Here is a 21,256-nt window from a genome sequence, read left to right on the forward strand (position 1 = left end):
TCAGCAGCTTCCTTCAACTGGTTGCCTTTGATGTGGAACTCGGCCTAATACCTAAGTTAAATCGTACTATCACTCACCTAGCTTCCCTTACACAAGTGCTCACGAAATCAACCGCATTTCCTTCAAACCACAAGGAAAGTAGGGTATCATACCCAGTCTCCGTCGATCCGTCGATTCCTCATTATTGTATGATCCGAGAACTCAATATACCTATAATGTTGTGATATTCGTCTTACACTTTCTCAACAATCCTATCTTAGAAACTCCATCTCGGATCTACTAACCTTAATTCACACTCAACTCAATTTATCCTGAATATGCCTAGGGTCTTTCCTATCCTGTACGACCTATCATTCCTATCTTACTCTAATCTATTCTTATTTCAGTGACCAATAACCTGCAGCTCTGATGTCAACTTGTAACACCCCAAATCCGGGTTCAAGATTTGGTGTCACTATACACTTTTTACATAAAATAAAATAATAAGCAAATAACCCCTTGAATCCGGATCGTTTACATGTTATGGTATGAAACAAGAATCTAATCTTCTACAACTTTCAACAACTAAAATACAAATGTAAATACCTTTGAACAAATGCTCGTATCATATTCTTCTAACTTCTTCAACCTCTCGCAGCGGAGATTTCTCGAACTTCTGCTGTCTATCTAAGCTATTCATTTGTATCCTTATCTGTTTCTGGCAGAAATAAGAATTGACAAAGCAAGAGTGAGCCAAAAATAGCCAGCAAGTATATAATTTGACTTTAAAGCATTACTATCAAAAAAAACTTCTGGAAAAAATCTTAAAACAATTTTAAACAATTCTATTTATTTTGAGTGAGTGAGCGAATTAACGTTGGCTGTCACCAGCCTTGGATTATAAATCTAAAAGCGACGAGTGATTCCCAGATTCATCTCCAAAACCAGGGTTTTATCCGGTTTTGGAATCATAAAACCATTCTAGAGAGAATGCCGTTAATGGCGATCAACAACAAATTAGACTGAACACTAGTTCGCATCTATATTCTAATGATCAGTCAGAATATAATGCGGATCTACATCTCAATATATAGATCTAGTCGGGTCCCTAGGCACTACAGCCCATCTCGAGGCACCAGTCATCCCGGTCCTCAGGATTAAGTAAAACTCAATCCCCAAAATATCACCATCCAGCCCGTAGAGTGTTTTGATGTCAAATCATTTTGAATTCAAAACATCCCAATTCAGGGTTCGCAAATAACCCGAAAGAATGGGTATTTGCTCAAGAGAGCAATTGAATTATCAAAACAAGAATAAAAGAATCATGGATAATCAGAGTAATTGCAGCGAAATATAAAACATTTAACTATTCTGAACTTAGAATAGGGACGAATAAATATTTGCAGAAAATCAGGAATACTTGCAGTATTTAAAAGAAAAATCCAGAATACTTGCAGTATATAAAAGAATGTTCTGGAATACTTGCAGTATATAAAAAAAAGTTTGGGAATACTTGCCTCAATAAGCTTTAACCACTATTATCGATTGACTTTGGTTCGACTTTAATCGTTCGGCTTTATCGTCAAATTTCTATCCTATTCTGGATATGATCCCAACATTCAGATCCTTCAGTTGGAACTTTGTTAATCTCGACGTCTAATCACTAGATCGTTCCTAGTCCGATGTCACGTCTCGGGTCTTTCGTCTAAACCTACAGGGTTGAAATACCCTAATTCAGATAATCGCTTAAGCTTAACATCAAATCGCCACCCTCTTCTACCCATACGATTTCATAACCGAATTCATATTTATACGTATTATCGAAATACACATAGCAATTATGGTTCACATCTTTGAAACTCGGTTCGGTATTTAATTTCGGAAAATACGTATATTTGTCGTTTTGGAAAAAATAGGGTAATCGATTATTCACAAAATATCTTGTCACGTCACGTAATTAGGTTTCATAAAGTTCAATTATATCCTCATTCGACGTTTCCGATAATTACAGGTTACGTTTCCGTATTTTCATAATTAATTTTCCCGAAAATCGGGCAGCGTTTCCTCTTTTTATCGGCCTGCCCGTCGAATCATTTCGACGTCAAATCACAACCACAACACAATCCACAATCCAATAAACAATCCCAACCACCGATATGAATTCAATCATTATGTACTATTATTCGTATTTTATTTTTCATTTCGTTCCGAAATTTATTTCACAAACAAATTTTAATTTTTTTATTTATTTATAATTTAGGACTCAGAATTAATTCATCACGGTCCACCGCCGACTCGCATAAGTTCATCGTTAACGGCGGTAAAATTCGTCGGTACCCGTTAAATTCGGGTTTCCTTACGAATTCCACCGATTTAGATGATTTCCCGCGACATAAATTTTTCATCTCACAAATATTAATCAATTATTTTTCTGCAGAAATAAAAATTTTAATCAGTAAAATAAAATAAACAATCGAGCCAACACACTGTACTGGACACGCGCCCCACGCGCCAAACAACATATCGCACAAATGGAAACAGACAGAAACCATGGCTGGAAATACCAAAATCAGGCGGCGACACCACCCCTCCACCACTGCAATACACACAGAACACAACACGTACACACACATGAAACAACATCTATAACACCCCCAAGTCCGAGGTCGGGGATCCGGGTTGTCACGAGTTCCATTTCCCTTAACAACACCAAATCTTAATAAATAATCAACTACTCTGTACTGTGACCCCACCATTAAACACACACACCACAAGTTATAGCCTCAGAGATGAATATCTAAAAATAATCACAAGTCGTTTTATTCCACAATTATATGCCAATGCACCTTAAACAGGTTTCTGAATAAATTTAGATTTCTTTGCCATTATTACAATTCATAATATACATAAGTCTGGTACATTATTAGTTGAAAACTTAGCCTATTGGTAATTTCTACCTCAGCTACAGCGGCCTCAACGCTTCCAGAAAGCTGTGGAACGTTTCCTATCCGCTTGCGAATTGGGAGCTTGGTCCTGTTCATCTTATCTATCTGATATTGTGTGAGGAAAGAAGAAGCAAGGGTGAGCAGCAAGCCCACCAAAATAATATGTATAATGATTAACAATATATGAGCCTTCTCATAGTACTCATGAAAGTCTTGGGCAAAAGAAATGAACCAAGTTGATATCTTAATGCGATGAAGTCGCAAAATATTCAGTATATATATATACATATATACTTTTCAAAATATGGGAAGTCCTCTTCCATGCATAATACACACAGAGTTCCAGTGTATAACTGTATAAAAATATCGTTGCAAGGTGATCTCATATATCTAACCTTGTCTCAACGTTTTTCTGAAAATTTTTGTCATGCATAAGATAATCATTTACTAGATATAAGTTTAAAAGATGAAGTTACAAGATACTCCAATATACTTATATCTTTCCGAATACTACTTGAACTACCACCGTTCAAGTTATAATTAGTTTCAAAGTTCATCACATAGATGAGAATACAAGATAAGACTTGAATAGATTCAATCTTTGAAATATTATTGAATGAAATGAAGTTACGAGATACTTCATTAAGTCCCGATATATATATATATATATATCCATATATATATATATCTCATACATTTCCTGAAAACCTCTGTCATGTAAAGTATGAATACAGTTGCAATATCCAATGAATTTTGGAAAGAAAAGAATTTTGGCATAAACCCGATATCTTGCTGATCAGGCAAAGATACCAATACGTAACCTTTTCTACTAGTAGATGGATGAATCCCCCACCGGTCATCACCCTGGCCACATAAGGACCTTGTGCTGGACCGCCACCCGGCCTCTTATGCATTGATGGGCTGCCACCCAGCCACTTACACTTTGATAGACCGTACCCCGGCCTGTCGCTTATGCCGACTCAATTAGATGGACTTACTTCCCGAACGTTGGGTAAGTAATCAATTCATTTATCAAAACAGCAACCTTGTTGCGAATATAAAATACACCACAGAGCCGGATCCCTCAAGTTTTGAGCGAGTATTTAAATCCCCTTTAAAAGGAAGATCTTAAATATAAAAATGAGTTTTGGGGTCCACTCTAACTTTTAAAAATCATTTTTAAGACTCGAAAACACTTTAAAGAGTGTTTGGAATAATGCTGATTTAATAAAGTAAATCAGTCCCAATATATTAGAAAATATCTGAATATTATTATTTAAATAATATTCCCATAAAAAATAATCTTTATACGAATAATTGAAGTAGAAGTTGTAAGACTTATACTTGAAATGAGTATTAGATAACCAAAGATATACTTATACGAAAGTACTATCTTTATTTGAATAATCGAAAATAAGTTTGATTATCGACACCTTATTCTTTAATAAAATAAAGAATATATCTCAACAAATAATCGGAGTCATAAATCCTCAAATGAATATTCAAATAATATTCGAATAATAAAATAAATTGAGTCATAAGCCCTCGAATGAATATTCGAAATAATATTCAAATTATAAAATAAAAGGAGTCATAAGTCCTCGGATGAATATTCAAATAATATTCAAATAATAAAATAAAAGGAGTCATAAGTCCTCGGATGAATATTCAAGTAATATTCAAATAATAAAATAAAAGGAGTCATAAGTCCTCGGATGAATATTCAAGTAATATTCGATAATAAAATAAAGTTAAAGTTATCGAATAAACCTTATTCGATACTAGTTTTGAAAAATATAACCATATATATATATAAATATATATATTATACTCGGGAACATCGACTCCCGGTTTAGAAATGTGTTCACCTTTTGATCCCCTATACTAAGGGTAAACTCAAATACCGCTTATCTCTAGCATAGGTATTATGCAACTGTACGCATTTTAACCAACATATATATAATCCAAGAATATGAAACAGGCATGCATATATACCATATCACATGCTACAATATATCGCAAGAATTTGCTAATAACAAGTATGCATTTATCACAAGATCATGCATATACACATATACATCACAACAACAGTATAACGGGTAGAAAACTTGCCTGAGCGACTGAGGGTTACGAATGGCTCGGGACGAGTCTGATAACCTATAAGCAACAAGTAAGTTGGAATTAAACCAAAGTCACTTGTAAATCTATACTCTAACCAACTCAGACTCTAACGCTCGTTTTGCGCTTACTGATTCTCTTAAGTCACTCGAGTACCCTCGGCTCCACCATTTTTAATAATTTAACCATTACGAGTTTTAAGGCGATTCCTTCACGGGTGTCTTACCAACTACCTATTACACCTTACATCAATGTTTCATACTTCAATTAGTCCTTTAAGGTCTTTAACCTATGTTTCAAAGTAAGGCGAGGGGTAAGGGTTCGTTCGCGAAACGTCGTTACTTAAAACAGCCGTTTCTCCTAAACCGTTCATCGGAATCCAACGAACCACATATCAAAACGAAGCTCGTAACATGAACTATCTAAACATGGCAATGGTCAAAACCTAGCAGTGAGTTCAAGGGTTCTGATGTTAAGAACAAAAACAGTGTACGGTAAATCGGGCATTACGACGGCTATGTTTACGCGATTTCCTAAATTTAAACCAACTCAAAACAACCACAATTCAACCCCAATTCATAACCCAATCAAAACTCCATCCAAAATACATTACAACAGCCCCAAACCAACTCATTATAATCCATTTACTTACTCCTAAAACTTGAATTTAAACTATACTACATTCTTTAACCAAATCTTAAGATTTCAACAAATCAATCACCACCATTCCAACCCAAACTCTTAAACAAATAAGTTTCAAGCTACTATTTACCCTCACAACCATAATCAACCTAATATACAAATTAAAGCTAGGGTTTGGAGATGATATACCTTCCTTGAAGTGGTGGGAATCAAGAGAATGGCTTGGAATCACCCTTAAAGTCCTTATCCAAGCTTAATCTAAACAAAACTTCAAGAACACAAATTTTAGTTCTTGAAAAACACTATTCACCATCTTCTTCCATGATTTATAGAAAAAGATTGGCTTGGAATTAGAAGCTTAAACTTATAGGAAGTATGTAACTATCCATGGGGAAGCTTAGATAAATACCTTGCTAAATAGTAAGTGGTGGAGCTTGGATCTTCATTTTGTTAAGAAAGAAGCCGAGAGCTTCATGAAAAAATGAAATATCTTTGTGTTTTGTGAGTTGTTTGCTTGGTTACTAGCTTTTGATTTTGGTAAATTACCTTTTTAACCATGAAATTTGTGTGGTTATTAATCAACCACACCTCCTTCCCTTATGTCATGCTTAGGTCATCCTCATGATGTCATCCTCCCCTCCTTGTCCTCTTCTCATTGGTTGGGTGACATCATCCTCTCTAATCCCTTTGATTAATTTCCTAATTGTTTGCCTAATGACCGCTGATCTGTTATACAGTTCGCTTAGCTTTCATTTTCGTTTATCGTTTGAGGGATCATACCCGGGATCTTATTACTTAGGTTCCCTTAACCTTTCTCAATATATTGTATTCCTTTTATGATCCTCTCTTATAATCCTTTAATTTAAATCCTTTTTATCCTGTTACCTTATACTCAATTCTTTCCGTATCTAGTGGATTTCCGGGATAAATCAAAGTGTTCGGAATTGGATTCTGACAATCTTTACATACACTTATATGTCATATAGAGTGCCAATAAAATCTCAGAATATCCATAAAAGAACCCCTACCTAGTGTGGCATGAAAAGTTTTCTCATTCAGCAAAAACACTATTTATAAGGGTTTCAAAAATTTTCCAAAAATTGGGGTTATTACAGTCTCCCCTCCTTAAAAGGATTCCGTCCCGGAATCAGATAGAAAATGAATAGGGATACTCTCTTAGCATTGCACTTTCTAACTCTCGAGTAAATTTTCCCACATTGTGGTCCTACCACCACACTCTGCCTAGTTTGATAACCCTTCTCCTAAGCACTTGTTCCTTTTCGATCTATAACCCTTTCTGTTTGCTCCCTATAGGTTATGTCTGGTTGCATGCCTATGTGCTCATATGCCCCTATTTATCTGGCATCCGAATTATACTTCCTTAACATTGATACGCGGAACACATTATGACTTGCTACATGTTCTGGGGTAAGGCTAGCTCATATGCTAACTTCCCAATACTTCTTAATATATCCAAGGGTCCGGCAAATTGTGGACTTAGCTTTCCTTTCTTTCCGAATCTCATCAATCATTTCCAAGGGTTTCCAAGGGAATACCTTTAACAACACTAAGTCCCCTACTTCCCATTCCTTGTCCTTTCGTGTCAAATCAACATACTTATCATGTCCATCTTGGGCTACTACCAGCCGTCCTCTGATTAGATCTATCATATCCTTGGTCCTTTGGACCACTGCTGGTCCGAGCATCTTGCGCTCTACAACTTCATCCTAACATAAGGGAGATCGACATTGTCTTCCCTCAAGGATCTCATAAGGCGATATCTCAATACTGACATATGATCTATTGTCATAAGAAAACTCAATCTGTGTTAAGTGATCATTCCAATTTCTTTGAAGTCTATTGCACAGACTCTCATTACAGCTTTTAGCATTAGAGCTTTTGCTTCTCAATACCCATTCTTTTCCAGTTCGTAATCGCTACTACCTTCCGTTCCTAATATTATACTGGTTATACTTTTGCTCGTTAGCGTTCTATAACCTTTTAATAACCACGTCAACCTTAGTATCACGAATGTGTTTCCATTCCGAATACCACCATAACTTTACTACTCCTTTTTCAGTTGTTTCTATTTTCCAAAATTTGATCAATCATATAGAAGTAAAGGAATTTATTGAGAGATCACTATGATCATGAACACTTGTTCTATTGCATAGTTAGTACAGAAGGTGGCTAGCCTTTAGTACTTGACAAACAATTAAACAATAGCTGGTATCCTACTAGGCTTCTATCACACAGATAGATAGTCATTCGGCAATACCTCCCCTTCTAGAAGGGTTGTTCTTCTCAGCTTATACAAAATGAAAAGAAGAGAAAAGAACGAATTGAAGAGAATTGTATATATGAAAAAAAAATATACTGCCACAAAATATCTGGCTTGGAACCTACCTCTGAATTATAGAGGTTTGTCATAGGAGAACAAATCATATACATATATATATCAACATCAAGTATTATCGCATCGCATTTCACATGCTTAAATATTCTTGCTATTCCGTCCATCATTCTATGGACCCATGCTCTTCCTCGAGCTTATACACAATCACCTTTGAAACTCCCTCGACATTGAAAATTGAATCTGGGATCTCATTCTAGACATCATCGTTACTAGAATTCTATGCTTGCATCGCAACCTTCCTCGTATAGTCATACGACCCTCAATTGATAAGGAGGAAGAAATATTTAATAGGTAAATAATCTACTTAATTAGTCTATTCAATGATAACTTATACATCACCACGACCCGATTAGTGGTACTTAATCTCAACATCCATTCCAATACAACTCTCATGGTTGTAATCGACTCATTACTCGCAGAATCATTGCTGCACTACTATGGTCCACCACTGACTTACTGTCGTCATTCATTTTCCATGAAATCTTAATATCTAACCATACGGAGTCCATATATGTCGTATAAAATTCTTCTAAGGAGGTAACCTAATCACCATTCATGATTCATGAAGAAAACTCCCGATCCTGACATACATACATGACATGAAGTAGATAAAATTGCAGAAGAGTTTCAGTCAAAGCAACGATAGCAGGTGAATACCATTCTTAATCGTATGCCTTAAATAGAAGACTTAACTCAAGGTTCGTTTAGTCCTTTTTGAAATATGGTCCTGGATTATTCTCAAGATAGTACCTTCTGAGATAGATAGCCCGCTCATGGCGATTACACGAATTAAACCTTTACCAACCACTATTACGGTTGGGTATTGCACAGTCATCAGAAGGAATGTCAATCTTCCAAACCATAATACAACCTGCATAGCTTTAACCATCATCACTGTATTCCTTTGGCACAAGCGCCTATAATTATCCTCTTACCTTTAAAGTGTCAGCCACCTCTTTGGCCTTTCCTGATAGTAAAATTTCCTTACAGTCAATGTCATTTTAACCACCTCCAAATAAATTTTCTACCTTATTTCAATCACAGCTTATGTGAAGGTGTTTTCCTTAAAATCTGATGAGTAATTTTTTTTTACCATTTTTCCATAAGTTATTGCCTCAGTCTTTAGAGGTTAATCACTGTCACGACTGACTCTCAATCATACTTAGAACATCTTTAATCTTAGGTCCTAATTGCCTGGAATAAATTCGACCTTTACTGGTTCGATCCATACTTTCTCGTGGTTTAACACGTGCCCACCTGGCATTATTATAATTACGCCATATTTCCTTCATCAAAATTTCTATTCTTGAGAACTTTGAATATTACCTTTCTCCTTGTAAAACCTCTAAGGTTATCCTTGAATCGTTCCTCCTGTATTCCCTAGATACAGGGAATATCAAGATACCATTTATTAATACTAGAATCATTGTCTATATACTTCTGAAAAATAATTTCTCCACTGATCCTTAAAGGTTGTTATAACCTTAATCCTTTCCAATTCATACTGTCAAAACTCATACCATCCCTATTAAGGGTGAAATGCCAACCTTTATGCATTCCCCTAGGATTCATTTTAAGTTACCGATGTTCTATCCTTAATTCCACCTTTAAAAAGGTACATGCATCCTTCCATGGATAATCAAGTCATATATCCCTGATAAGGGTGTCTTATTCAATCATTCCCACCTCGATAGTATTTGCACTACAAGAAAAATGTCAATAGACATCACACATTAGACATCGGTTGTAGGTGCCACTGATGTTAAAAGATTTAATGACATTACCCCGTGTTTTTCTGATGTCTTTGTTCTTTGAAGCCATCGGTTATTATTAAACTGATGTCTAAACTTCACCTAAAAAAAAAACTTTTCGCGCCTACCTTAATTTTTCCCCCTTAGTCAAAATCTGCCAATATCTGTTCCAAAATTTCCCCCCTTCACCAATTTCTTGTTCCCCCCTTCCTCACCATCTCTCTTCATCTATCTTCACACAATTAAAAAATAAAAACGGCCTCTCTCTCTCTCGAACCCCTTCATTCTCTCTCGAACCCCTCTCTCTCTCCTCGCTCACCATCACGATGAACTCCGTTCACCGTCTCACCATCTCACCATCTCTACTCCGCTTACATCTCTCTCAACTCAACTCATCTCATATTTGTTAATTATCTATGTTAAGTTCTGTACTCTGGTAAGTTATCTTTGTACTCGAATTGAAATGGTCTTCTCGGAAGACCAATTTTATAAATTGAGGGTTTTTGAAATCAAAACCCTAATTTTATAAATTGGGTTTTTATAAATCAAAACCCTAAATGTTTTATTAATTCAATATCTTTTGAAGTTACTAATACTTTTTAATTTGTTGTACACAGGACGTAGTTTGAGTAAAAGATTTAAAGATTTAGGTAATTTGGGTGTTTTTTCTGTAAATTTGTAATTTTGTTTGATTTTTCTTTTTTGATTTTTGTAAATTAGGTTTTCATTTTTGTGCAGGGAGGATATGGAGAAAATTATACTTACATTGATGATGGGTTTCTTGTTAGTTGTCTTTATTGTGATTCCCCGGGTGTTTAAATCTGGTAAGTAGTTTGGTTTTTATTTGAATCTTGTTATATGGTTGTGGAAATTAGGCAAATGCCAATTTATGGATTTGTTTGTTTTTAAGGTTGTAGATGAGAGGAAAGCTGTTCAGTCGAATAATTTTGTCCAGGTACTTGAGTTACTTTCGAGTTACTAAGTTTTTTTAAAGGGTTTTGTTGAATATGAATATGTCGTTTGTTTATATAAGTACTGCTTCCTATAATTATCATTTTATGTAGTCTGTGTCTGACTAGTGGTGCTGGTAAAGTATACTAAAGTCTAATATAGAATACTAAATTGTATTCTTGCATTTTGTTATATCTTCATTCTACAAGATTCCAACAGCATTTTTATATGTTGGAAGATTGGTGTTATACATTTGACCCTGAGTGACAATCATGATTACTTTACTTGAAAGGCCCTGATCTACCAGATAACATGTAGATACTTGACTATCGCACACAACAACATTTTTTAACCGGTTTAACGGTAATTTCAGAGGGATGTTGTTTATTAGGTGTCTTATTTTTGTCTCCTGAAAACAAGTGAAGATGAATGAGCTGATGTTTGATTGAATTTGACAATGTGGACAGTTGTTGATTGATCAGTTTTTTGTTATAATAAAATCATTGGACGGCAATGTAGTTTCTTTGATTGCAGAATTTTAATTGGATTCATGCCCTGCCTCTTTTTGCAGAAAGAATCCAGATTTGTTTGGTGAGCTTGCCAAGGGGCAGAGCCCAAAGGTTAGTATATACATGCCGCCCAAAATATCTTAGTGTGATTACTGCCTCGTAACAAAGTTTTTTTATGGTTACTAAACCATGTCTTGATCCTAATTGTGTATTCTCTATCTACCGTCCTGCAGTTTTTGGTGTTTGCCTGCTCAGACTCTCAAGTTTGCCCATCTCATATCCTCAATTTTCAGCCTGGAGAAGCCTTTATAGTCCGAAACATTGCAAACATGGTCCCTCCATTTGACAAGGTTTGCACGTAAATAGAAGAAGATCTAGTATATGTACTAAACACATGTTTGAAAAATTCAGTATGCTATAGTTAAGTAGTTGAAGGGGAAATCAAAGTGATGAAACTTAACTTACTGCCTAATATAAGGCTAATGAATAATAGGCTGGCTAAAGCTCAAACCTGTGATTATTATAATGTAGGACCAGTTTTGGCTTCTGGCCATGGATAATTTAAGATGTGGTCTTATTTTATGATATTTGGAGTCAGTTGACCCTATATATGGCTAATGATGTAACATTATGTTCAATATTAAAAAAGTTGTCTTCTGGAAATTTTTGATGGCTTCCTAAAATATAGGGTCAAGTTTATTTCACAACTAGATCACTAACATGCATAAACTTCTAGGATCTTGTTCTGTTAGATGGTAGTTGTGAACTATTTAACCTGTATAGCTGTACCTTCGTCGGAAAGGAAAGTTTGGTTGTATATTAGATTAACAGATTTTAAGTCAACTTGATCAATGACTTAATTTGATTGGTTATTTGTTTAATTTTTCTATTTCCTTTGCTTTTATTGATAACATTTTAAATTGTCTTCCTCTATTTGTATGCTGCAGACAAAATACTCTGGAGCAGGGGCGACCATCGAATATGTTGTAGTTCACTTAAAGGTAAAAATTAATTTTTTTATCTTGTGGTACCGTACTTTATTCTTTTTCTCCTTGTTTGATGATATTTGAGCAAGGCAAAGATCGATTAGGAGCTTTGAGTTGATAACAAATTATAGACTATTGTGGATGAAGGGGCATGCGGCAAGTTAAGTTAAGAAGTTTTAACACCGTTGCGACACTAGTGCTTAGTAACACTAAATAGATGTTTAAACCCAAGGAAAATTATGTGAAGAGACTTCTAAGTAAGTTGTTATTTGTTTAATATTTGGTTTTGACTTTTCTTGTGCATCTGACTTTTGGCGGTTATTTTGTGTTTGGTTTTGTAGAAGCATGTACACGGGAATAACATTTACGATAAGCCATGAATGTACCTCAACTATTTGTTTTACTTTTGTGCAATTTATTTATTTCCTTGCATTTGTAGGTGTTAAATATTCTAAAAACCTTTTTGGACGTAACAAGATTCTCTCAGTTAAGTCTCGCAAGATTTCTTTCAAGGCTGCAGACAAGATTGTATATTTGATTTCCTTTATCTTTTACATTTTTGATTTTTCCTTACTCTTTTTTTCTTTGCTCTTGTAATTTGTACCCCCCCAAAGCATGACTTGGGGTCTGGATTTGAATGAGAGATTCTAGTGGACAGACAAATTTTAAGCAATAATTTGTGGACAGTACCTGTTGTTAAGTGTCTAAAAGCATGTCCTAAGTTTTAATTGGTTAATGAGATATTGATGCATAATAATTAATAGAAAGCCATTCAGAGACTTATTTTATATATTATTTTCTGGAATAAGCCCTATTCAGTGAAAATTGTAATCATGTGAGGTTGCTTTTACATCCTTCTTGGATTCACGTAGCATAAATATGCAATGTTTTATTGTAGAATTGCTAGCTTGAAACTTTATAGCATACTGGTAAATTGTAGACTACTTAAGCCGGTCACTTAACATTTGTTACCAAATTTACTTCAGGTCCTAAGAAGCATATTAGCAGAATGTTGAAAAGTTTTTCGCGGTGGTACTCTTCCTTCTCCCCAGAAGTATCTGTTCTGTTGAAGTTGCTGCTGAAGGCATCAGATTCTGCAGATTTGGTAGTGGTAAAGAATTCTATTAGCCACTCTGCTAGCAGTTTGCAGACTGGGTTGAATGATTTGAAACCTGTCATTGTTAAATTATTAGACAGAGAACCAGAGTTGCTTGTGAACCTTTTCAGAGGAATTCTTATAATGATTGAGACTTTAGGGACGTTTTTGTTATTATTGAATTCATTTTTGGTTGTTATTTTGGTCTAAGAATAATTTGATTTTTGTATTGTGTAAGTAGTGTAATAACTAAATATACATCACTTTTATTGTGTAAAAATTGATGTCAACCAATAAAATGCAAATCAGTTTTTGTGAGATAAAACTGATATATATGTGAAAATATAGACATCACTTTTAAAGAAGAAAAATTGATGTCAAAAAATTTAATGTACATCGCTTTTAGATAAACAACTGATGTCAAAGACAAACATGTTCAAGTCTAAATTGAACATAGACATCACTTTTTTTGGGATAAAACTGATGTATATATTGGCATACAGACATCACATTTCACTAAAAAAATCGATGTTTAATATCTGATTTTACATCACCCAAATAAAAATATTCGATGTCTATGTGAAAAAAAACATAGCTCATTATATGTTTAATCTGTTGTAATAGGTGTAATTTATTTATTAAATTATTTATTTCTAACATTTTTTGTAAAAAACAATGCATGGACATCAGTTTTTTTGCCAGAAATGATGTCTAAGCCAGTAAAGACATCGGGTTATGGCCGATGTCTAGAATAGACATCACCGACATCAACATCGGTTGATAAATAGCATAGACATCGGCCAAAAACCGATGTCTATGAATATTTTTCTTGTAGTGTTGCCTAATTTTACAATAACATCTGTATTCCAAATGAGGTCAATCAATTATGGCCTCCAAAAGATAACAGCAGTTATCCGCTTTTCTTTCCTAATTTGGTAACGATAACAAGGATGTTCTGGAAGATATTGGTCGTGTTCAACGCGAACTTCTTCTTAATAATTCCTTATTTACTTTTGTTGTTTATCTCAACAGTCATCTCAATATTGGGATATCTTTCATACCTGGCGTCTCCCTTTCTGGGTATCAAGCCACCGGTCTTACACTTCACATTCTTGAAGGTCACTTCCTTCATCCAATTTTTTCCTAATTTCTTACTTTCTTGTCTCCTCAGTCTATCCGTGTCTCAATATTTATCCTTCAAACTATCTCAAGGTTTCCTCAAATCCTCCCAACTTACAGGGGATAAAATATATGTATCTCTTATTCCTTCAACCATCAATTTAACTCATGATGAATCACCCTCATCCTGACGATTACATACTTTTCTATTTCTATTGCTACGAGTCTTTAGGGTTTCCTCATACCCAACTTCCTTATCCTTCCTCAAACTCTATTGCCTTTATATTCCTTTCCACTTCAGTTTTTTTTTTCCTTTCTCTTATCATTATTTCATGAACCAACCCAAGATAAACATCGATTTCAAACATCCCGTCATTCTGGATTCGTGTCCTCAGAACGAATCTTGACAACTTTTACAACTTAGATTCATAATTCATCATACTCGTCTGCCTTTGTTCTGGCTCTAAAGCTTTTACACTATCCCCATAACCTTGGGAAGTACTTTCCTGAAAATAATTGACTGAACTTAAATCAGTTTATTATAATCTCTTGCTCCGTGCCTTCCTTGGTCTTTCACCAGCGGGTGGTCTCTCTCTTAGGAGGGTAAGTGACAAAAATAGTCTTTTGTGATTCGTCAATCATTTAGAATCTCAAATGATTCCTATATTTCCTTTAGCCAGGCTCTTGCCTCGACTGGGTCAGCTTGTTCCTTGGAACTCTGAGAGTTTAGCGACTTAAAGGTCCTGAAAGAATTTCTCACCGCATTGTTTCCTCAGGGTGGTGGTTGGGGATAATAGTCTAAGTTCTGTCTAGAAAGGTCCATAAATTATCGTATAGGAGTGCCGTCTCGAGTCTCCTTTCCTTACTCGACTTTCTGTTTCCTTAGTATGAAATGTTTCATCCTTCTCCTATACTTGGGGTTATCTTATACATTTTAAATCCTCATTTTCCACTTCATTATGTTATGGGTTCATTCTATCTTGATGGCGACCTCCCTGACTATCACATTCAGGTTTTGCTCTAAATCTTATTCCTCAAACTAGCTTGCATTTAAGATCTCATCTTTAAGCTCTTGAACATTTGGAACCCAAATTCTGTAGGAATACCTCATTATTCCTTTCTCATCTTTCTCGGTATTAATCTTTTATCTAATTGTTGGCTCTCTGCCTTCATTCATCACTTTTTCTCGCACAATATGTTCTTTTCCGATAATTCGGACTGTATTGCAATCTCAAACAGCTTTTTGGTATCGGCTCCGGTTACCTTCATATCTATTTCCATTTTCTCAAAATCTCTTATCAACTCTCCCAAAGACATTATCATCTTGAGTCTCTCCTTTACACTAAGGGCATTAGCCACCATTTTGGCTTTCCCTGGATGATAAAGAATCTCATAATCGTAATCCTTGATTAGCTCTAACCGCCTCCTTTGGCGTATGTTGAGCTCTTTCTGCGTAAAAAAAATGTACTAGAGCACTTATGGCTTAGGTAAATCTCGCACTTCTCTCCGTACAAGTAGTGCCTCCAATATTTAGGGCAAAACTATTGCCATGAGCCCAAGCTCATGGGTGGGGATATCGAATTTTATATTCCCTTAATTGTCTTGATGCGGACGCGATTATCTTGTTCTGCTGTATAAGAAGCACCCTAATTCCTTATGCGAAGCGTCACTTACAAATCACAAAATCTCTCTCTTTTTTTTTCATCCGGCAACGCCAACATAGGGGCCGTCACCAACCTTTGCTTCAGTTCTTAAAAGCTGTTCTCACATTTCTCTGTCTATTCGAACTTCTCAGTCTTATGAGTAAGCCGCGTTAAAGGGGGCTACTATCTTTACAAACTTGAACGAACCTCCGGTAGTGACCGACCAATCCTACCTCTGATAGTCGCTCTAACCATGGTTATCAATTCCACAGTGGTCCTTTATTCATTCTTGTCAGGATCCTCCATGGGATCCTCCTCAGCAACTATCCCTTCTAGGACAACCTCCTCAACCGCTACATCCTCACTATGAACATCCTCCAGTCCCGCGTTAGGACGCTCTATCGGATCCATAATCTGATCTCCAATAAGTAATAAAACATCATCGCGCTGTTGCTCCTCAACCTCAGGGTTCAGAGTCCCGCTACCATATACGATAACGAACTACGCTTCTATCACGATATTTATAAGGGTTCCCGTAAGGGTTTTAACTGTCAGTACTACGTTAGGTAGCCCGACTATGAACTTGGCAAGAGTTCTTATTATCTTAGTGAACTTATTATCTTAACGTCACATCATCTCTGAGGTTTATAACGCTTAGCTCTGATACCACTTCTATAACACCCCCAAATCCGGGGTCGGGGATCCGGGTTGTCACGAGTTCCATTTCCCTTAACAACACCAAATCTTAATAAATAATCAACTACTCTGTACTGTGACCCCACCATTAAACACACACACCACAAGTTATAGCCTCAAAGATGAATATCCAAAAATAATCACAAGTCGTTTTATCCACAATTATATCCCAATGCACCTTAAACAGGTTTCTGAATGAATTTACATTTCTTTGCCATTATTACAATTCATAATATACATAAGTCTGGTACATTATTAGTTGAAAACTTGGCCTATTGGTAATTTCTACCTCAGCTACAGCGGCCTCAACGCTTCCAGAAAGCTGCGGAACGTTTCCTATCCGCTTGCGAATTGGGAGCTTGGTCCTGTTCATCTTATCTATCTGATGTTGTGTGATGAAAGAAGAAGCAAGGGTGAGCAGCAAGCCCACCAAAATAATATGTATAATGATTAACAATATATGAGCCTTCTCATAGTACTCATGAAAGTCTTGGTCAAAAGAAATGAACCAAGTTGATATCTTGATGCGATGAAGTCACAAAATATTCAGTATATATATATACATATATACTTTTCAAAATATGGGAAGTCCTCTTCCATGCATAATACACACAGAGTTCCAGTGTATAACTGTATAAAAATATCGTTGCAAGGTGATCTCATATATCTAACCTTGTCTCAATGTTTTTCTGAAAATCTTTGTCATGCATAAGATAATCATTTACTAGATATAAGTTTAAAAGATGAAGTTACAAGATACTCCAATATACTTATATCTTTCCGAATACTACTTGAACTACCACCGTTCAAGTTATAATTAGTTTCAAAGTTCATCACATAGATGAGAATACAAGATAAGACTTAAATAGATTCAATCTTTGAAATATTATTGAATGAAATGAAGTTACGAGATACTTCATTAAGTCCCGATATATATATATATATCCATATATATATATATATCTCTCATACATTTCCTGAAAACCTCTGTCATTTAAAGTATGAATAGAGTTGCAATATCCAATGAATTTTGGAAAGAAAAGAATTTTGGCATAAACCCGATATCTTGCTGATCAGGCAAAGATACCAATAAGTAACCTTTTCTACTAGTAGATGGATAAATCCCCCACCGGTCATCACCTTGGCCACATAAGGACCTTGTGCTGGACCGCCACCCGGCCTCTTACGCGTTGATGGACTGCCACCCCGCCACTTACACTTTGATAGACCGTACCCCGGCCTGTCGCTTATGCCGACTCAATTAGATGGACTTACTTCCCGAACGTTGGGTAAGTAATCAATTCATTTATCAAAACAGCAACCTTGTTGCGAATATAAAATACACCACAGAGACGGATCCCTCATGTTTTGAGCGAGTATTTAAATCCCCTTTAAAAGGAAGATCTTAAATATAAAAATGAGTTTTGGGGTCTACTCTAACTTTTAAAAATCATTTTTAAGACTCGAAAACACTTTAAAGAGTGTTTGGAATAATGCTGATTTAATAAAGTAAATCAGTCCCAATATATTAGAAAATATCTGAATATTATTATTTAAATAATATTCCCATAAAGAATAATCTTTATACGAATAATTGAAGTAGAAGTTGTAAGACTTATACTTGAAATGAGTATTAGATAACCAAAGATATACTTATACGAAAGTACTATCTTTATTTGAATAATCGAAAATAAGTTTGATTATCGACACCTTATTCTTTAATAAAATAAAGAATATATCTCAGCAAATAATCGGAGTCATAAATCCTCAAATGAATATTCAAATAATATTCGAATAATAAAATAAACTGAGTCATAAGCCCTCGAATGAATATTCGAAATAATATTCAAATAATAAAATAAAAGGAGTCATAAGTCCTCGGATGAATATTCAAATAATATTCAAATAATAAAATAAAAGGAGTCATAAGTCCTCGGATGAATATTCAAGTAATATTCAAATAATAAAATAAAAGGAGTCATAAGTCCTCGGATGAATATTCAAGTAATATTCAATAATAAAATAAAGTTAAAGTTATCGAATAAACCTTATTCGATTAATAGTTTTGAAAAATATAACCATATATATATAAAAATATATATATATATTATACTCGGGAACATCGACTCCCGGTTTAGAAATATGTTCACCTTTTGATCCCCTATACTAAGGGTAAACTCAAATACCGCTTATCTCTAGCATATGTATTATGCAACTGTACGCATTTTAACCAACAGATATATAATCCAAGAATATGAAACAGGCATGCATATATACCATATCACATGCTACAATATATCGCAAGAATTTGCTAATAACAAGTATGCATTTATCACAAGATCATGCATATACACATATACATCACAACAACAGTATAACGGATAGAAAACTTGCCTGAGCGATTGGGGGTTACGAATGGCTCGGGACGAGTCTGGTAACCTATAAGCAACAAGTAAGTTGGAATTAAACCAAAGTCACTTGTAAATCTATACTCTAACCAACTCAGACTCTAACGCTCGTTTTGCGCTTACTGATTCTCTTAAGTCACTCCAGTACCCTCGGCTCCACCATTTTAAATAATTTAACCATTACGAGTTTTAAGCCGATTCCTTCGCGGGTGTCTTACCAACTGCCTATTACACCTTACATCAATGTTTCATACTTCAATTAGTCCTTTAAGGTCTTTAACCTATGTTTCAAAGTAAGGCGAGGGGTAAGGGTTCGTTCGCGAAACGTCGTTACTTAAAACGGCCGTTTTTCCTAAACCTTTCATCGGAATCCAACGAACCACATATCAAAACGAAGATCGTAACATGAACTATCTAAACATGGCAATGGTCAAAACCTAGCAGTGAGTTCAAGGGTTCTGATGTTAAGAACAAAAACAGTCTACGGTAAATCGGGCATTACGACGGCTATGTTTACGCGATTTCCTAAATTTAAACCAACTCAAAACAACCACAATTCAACCCCAATTCACAACCCAATCAAAACTCCATCCAAAATACATTACAACAGCCCCAAACCAACTCATTATAATCCATTTACTTACTCCTAAAACTTGAATTTAAACTATACTATATTCTTTAACCAAATCTTAAGATTTCAACAAATCAATCACCACCATTCCAACCCAAACTCTTAAACAAATAAGTTTCAAGCTACTCTTTACCCTCACAACCATAATCAACCTAATATACAAATTAAAGCTAGGGTTTGGAGATGATATACCTTCCTTGAAGTGGTGGGAATCAAGAGAATGGCTTGGAATCACCCTTAAAGTCCTTATCCAAGCTTAATCTAAACAAAACTTCAAGAACACAAATTTTAGTTCTTGAAAAACACTATTCACCATCTTCTTCCATGATTTATAGAAAAAGATTGGCTTGGAATTAGAAGCTTAAACTTATAGGAAGTATGTAACTATCCATGGGGAAGCTTAGATAAATACCTTGCTAAATAGTAAGTGGTGGAGCTTGGATCTTCATTTTGTTAAGAAAGAAGCCGAGAGCTTCATGAAGAAATGAAATATCTTTGTGTTTTGTGAGTTGTTTGCTTGGTTACTAGCTTTTGATTTTGGTAAATTACCTTTTTAACCATGAAATTTGTGTGGTTATTAATCAACCACACCTCCTTCCCTTATGTCATGCTTAGGTCATCCTCATGATGTCATCATCCCCTCCTTGTCCTCTTCTCATTGGTTGGGTGACATCATCCTCTCTAATCCCTTTGATTAATTTCCTAATTGTTTGCCTAATGACCGCTGATCTGTTATACGGTTCGCTTAGCTTTCGTTTTCGTTTATCGTTTGAGGGATCATACCCGAGATCTTATTACTTAGGTTCCCTTAACCTTTCTCAATATATTGTATTCCTTTTATGATCCTCTCTTATAATCCTTTAATTTAAATCCTTTTTATCCTGTTACCTTATACTCAATTCTTTCCGTATCTAGTGGATTTCCGGGATAAATCAAAGTGTTCGGAATTGGATTCTGACGATCTTTACATACACTTATATGTCATATAGAGTGCCAATAAAATCTCAGAATATCCATAAAAGAACCCCTACCTAGTGTGGCATGAAAAGTTTTCTCATTCAGCAAAAACACTATTCATAAGGGTTTCAAAAATTTTCCAAAAATTGGAGTTATTACAACATCCACACACACATACACAGAAACATATATATACATATATATATATATAGAATAAATAGAAGCAAGCCGAAGTACACAATCAGAACTAACCGGAGAGTAATCGGTGGCAACCGGAACCGCGGGGAAAGAGGGAAAAAGAACGGAGAAGAGCAGGGAAAGAGAGGAGGAAGAGAGATGTGAAGAAATTAGAGAGGGAGAGATAGAGAGAATCGAGAGAGAGAGGTAACAGAGAGATTGGAAAGAGATT

Source organism: Apium graveolens, chromosome 6, assembly GCF_009905375.1.
Source record: "Apium graveolens cultivar Ventura chromosome 6, ASM990537v1, whole genome shotgun sequence".
In the NCBI taxonomy this organism is placed as follows: domain Eukaryota; kingdom Viridiplantae; phylum Streptophyta; class Magnoliopsida; order Apiales; family Apiaceae; genus Apium; species Apium graveolens.